Here is a 4,750-nt window from a genome sequence, read left to right as displayed (position 1 = left end):
GTTCATGGAATGGCAAATATTTCCTATAAGTCATGACTGCAATTCAATATGTGTTACCCAATAATAGATATTTTGTGGAGGGACTAATGGATGCACTGGTCGAATGTCTTGGGATTACAACAATTAATATGACAATATTATGTGATGGGCATAAATTTTAATTTTCACTCTAAGATTTTTGTGTTTTGGGGGAATAGAGTTTGGTTCAATATTGATAAGAAAAATTTATACCATGCCCTCGAAATTTCCATGATTTTTAAATTTTATTTTTAACTCATTTTTAAAAATTTTATTATTTTAAGCATGTATTTCATAATAATCTTTTTTAAATGATTAAATGCATCAAATTAAGCTGATAATTGGCATGCATTTTATTGTTGTCCTATATCTTGGTTTGGCTATTGGTTTACTACAAGAACACTGTAAACAATATCAGAATTCCTATATTATTCTATGATAGTAGTGCCTTATGATGTCTAACATGGTTACTGTCATAAAAAAGTGAGCACTTTTTTGTAATCCTTGAAATTGTTCATATTTGGAATTTTTGAGGTTAGTTTAGAGAATCTAAAGAAATAACATTTTACTTTGACGTGTTATAGTCAACTAACAAAACAGTTGTTTCATTACAGCTAAACTTGTTGCAGAAACATTTCTTATAAATAAATAAAAACTTAAAACAGTTACAAAATAGCACAGTGGGAATAATTCCAAAAAATTTTTAATGAAATCTCTGGGGCGTACAAAAAGCCTTGAAAAGGACCTAAGAGTTTCAGGTCAATCTACTCATGAACAGCACAAACAGGACCTTTAACCAATAGCTAAATGGGAAGGCTCATAACTTTCTAATTTTACTACCTTCTAGATAAGAAAAAGGATAGTAGGGTCCCACACACCCCTCAAGTCCTGCATTAGAGAAAATTAAATAAAAATTTCTCAACCCTTACTTTCTCTATAAACAAAATAACAATAGTACAATAAGTTAAAATCTTTAAAATCTTCCATTGGGTACACCTATCCTTAAGACAAGTAAAGCAAATCTCTATTTCCAACAAAAATTTAGAGTATAAAATGTATCTATCTTTATTCATACCTATACCAACTAAATAAATATGCACCACACTGAAGGAAACATTTGTAATATCAGGCAAAAAAATAAAAATAAAAAATGATGCATTACTGAATCAAGCATTGAGCTTTAGTTTTGCTTTCAAACATTTATTTTATTTGATTTTTTTGAATGATGATACTCAGCTTTATTTGTTTTTTTAAATTTTAGCATATTATGGGAGTACAAGTGTTAAGGTTACGTATATTGCCCATGCCCCCCACCCCCCTACAGTCAGAGCCTCAAGCGTGAACTTCCCCCTAACGTTGCACATCTCACTCATTATGTTTGTATTTACCCATCCCCTCCTCATCCTCCCACCAGCCTGACACTCGATAAATGTTATTCCTATATGTCCACTGAGGTGTTGAACCGTTATTACCAATTTGCTGGTAAGTACAGGTGGTGCTTGTTTTTCCATTCTTGAGATACTTCACTTAGTAGAATGGGTTCCAGCTCTACCCAGGAAAACACAAGAGGTGCTATATCATCATTGTTTCTTAAAGCTGAATAGTACTCCATGACATACATATACCACACTTTATTAATCCACTCATGAATTGATGGGCACTTGGGTTGTTTCCACAACTTTGCAATTGTGAACTCTGCTGCTATAAACATTCGAGTGCAGGTGTCTTTTTCATAAAGTGACTTTTGATCTTTTGAGTAGATGCCCATTAGTGGAAGTGCTGGATCAAATGGTAGATCTACTTGTATCACTTTAAGGTATCTCCATATTGCTTTCCGCAGAGGTTGAACTAGTTTGCAGTCCCACCAGCAGTGTAGAAATATTCCTATCTCTCTGCATCCATGCCAACATTTATTGTTTGGGGACTTTTTGATAAAGGCCATTCTCACTGGAGTTAGGTGATATCTCATTGTGGTTTTGATTTGCATTTTCCTGATGATTAGAGATGTTGAGCATTTTTTCATATGTTTGTTGGCTGTTATTCTGTGTTCTTTTGAGAAGTTTCTGTTCATGTCTTTTGCCCATTTTTTGATAGGGTTGTTTGATTTTTCTTGCTGATTTTCCTGAGTTCTAAATAGATTCTAGTTATCAGCCCAAATTGTCTCCCATTCCGTGGGTTGTCTGTTTGCTCTCTTGGCAGTTTCTTTGGCTCTGCAAGAGCTTTTTAATTTGATCAGGTCTCATTTATTTATTTTTGTTGCTGCTGTGATTGCCTTTGGGGTCTTCTTCATAAATTCTTTGCCTAGGCCAATATCTAGAAAAGTGTTTCCAACGTTTTCCTCTAGAATTCTAATAGTTTCACACTTAAGTTTCAAGTCTGTTACCCAGCGTGAGTTGATTTTTGTGAGAGGTGAAAGGTGTGGGTCTTATTTCAGTCTTCTATATGTGACTATCCAGTTTTCCCAGCACCATTTATTGAATAAGGATTCTTTTCCCCAGTGTATGTTTTTGTCTGCTTTGTTGGCTATATGAGGATGGTTTTATATCTGGGTTCTCTGTTCTGTTCCACTGATCAATGTCCCTGTTCTTGTGCCAATACAAACTTGTTTTAATTACTAAAGCCTTGTAGTATAGTTTGAAGTCTGGTAAATTGATACCTTCTTTTTTGTTTTTATTGCCTAGGATTCATTTTGCTATACGGGGTCTTCTCTGGTTCCATATGAAGCGTAAAATTGTTTTTTCTATATCTGTGAAAAATGATGGTGACATTTTGATAGAGATTGCATTGACTCTGTTGGTCACTTTGGGTTGTATGGCCATTTTAACAATGTTGATTCTGCCAACCCATGAGCATAGTATATTCTTCCACCTGTTTACATCCTCTGCTATTTCCTTCTTCAGTGTTTCATAGTTCTCCCTGTAGAGGTCTTTTACCTCCTTAGTTAAATACATTTCTAGATACTTTATTTTCTTTGTTGCTATTTTGAAGGGAATTGAGTCTTTGATTTTAGTTCTCACTTGTACTGTTCTTGGCGTACATGAATGCCTCTGATTTCTGTGTATTGATTTTGTATCCTGAGACTTTACCAAATTTATTTATCAATTCAAGGGGTGTCTTGGTTGAATCCTTGGGGTTTTTTAGGTATACTATCATGTCATCAGTAAAAAGTGAGAGTTTGATCTCTTCTGTTCCCATTTGGATGCCCTTAATTCCGCTCTCTTGTCTGATTGCTGTAGCAAGGACTTCCAGCACTATGTTGAATAGAAGTGGAGATAAGCTTGTCTTGTTCCAGTTCTAAGTGGGAATGCTTTCAATTTTTCCCCATTCAGTATTATATTGGCTGTGGGTTTGTCATATATGACTTGTATCATTTTTAGGTAAGCCCCATCTATGTGTATTTTGGTGAGCATTCTTATCATAAAACAGTGTTAAATTTTGTCAAATGCTTTCAAGGCATCTATTGAGAGGCTCATATGGTTTTTGTTTTTGCTTCTGTTTATATGGTGAATCACATAGATTCACAATAGATTTACGTATGTTGAACCATCCCTGCATCCCTGGGATGAAGCCCACTTGGTTGTGATGGATTATTTTTTTGGCAAGCTACTGAATTCGATTGGCTGGGATTTTGTTGAGAATGTTTGCATCTATATACATAAGGGATATTGGTCTGTAGGTTTGTTTTTTTGTTGCATCATTTCCTGGTTTTGGTATCAGGGTTATGTTCACTTCATAAAATGTGTTGGGGAGGTTTCCATCCTTCTCGATGTTGTGGAATAATTTCTACAGGATAGGCACCAGTTCTTCTTTGTAGGTGTGGTAAAATTCAGATGTGGAACCATCTGGTCCAGGACTTTTCCTTTTATGAAGGCTTTTTATTGCTGTTTCAATTTCAGTACTTGATATTGGTCTGTTCACGAATTCTATTTCTTCCTGGTTGAGCCTAGGAAGGCTATGTGTTTCTAAGAAATTGTCCATTTCCTCCATATTTTCCAGTTTGTGTGTATAGGGGTTTTTGTAGTATTCATAAATTATATCTTGTATCTCTGTGGCATCAGTTGTAATTTCTCCTTTATTGTCCTGATAGAGCTTATTAGAGATTTTTCTTTTCTGCTTTTCATTAGTCTAGCCAAAGGTGTCTCAATTTTGTTTATTTTTTCAAAGAACCAACTTTTTCTTTTATTAATCTTCTGTATGGTTTCCCTGTTGTCAATTTCATTTAGTTCTGATTTGATCTTAATGATTTCATTTCTTCTGCTGGGTTGGGGTCAGTCTGTTCTTCTTTTTCCAGCTCTTTGAGATGATTCATTAGGTTGTCTATTTGTGATCTTTTTGACTTTTGGATATAGGCATTTATGGAAATAAACTTTCCTCTCAGGCCTGCTTTAGCTGTGTCCCACAGGTTTTGATAAGTTGTGTCTCCGTTTTCATTTAGTTCAAAGAATCTTTTGATTTCCCCATTTATGAAGTGATCGTTCAACAGAGGGTTGTTTAGTTTCCATGACTTTGTGTAGAAATGGGAGTTCCTGTTAGGGTTGATTTCTACATTTATTTCATTGTGGTCTGAAAAGATACATGGTATAATTTCTATTTTTTTAAATTGTTTGAGACATGCTTTGTGTCCTAGGATACGGTCAATCTTAGAGAATGACTCATGAGCTGATGAGAAGAATGTATATTCAGTAATTTGGGGTAGAATGTCCTGTAAATGTCAGGCCCATTTGTTCTAGAG

The sequence above is a fragment of the Microcebus murinus genome, chromosome 10 (genome assembly GCF_040939455.1).
Source record: "Microcebus murinus isolate Inina chromosome 10, M.murinus_Inina_mat1.0, whole genome shotgun sequence".
In the NCBI taxonomy this organism is placed as follows: domain Eukaryota; kingdom Metazoa; phylum Chordata; class Mammalia; order Primates; family Cheirogaleidae; genus Microcebus; species Microcebus murinus.
This window is presented reverse-complemented; position numbering follows the sequence as displayed.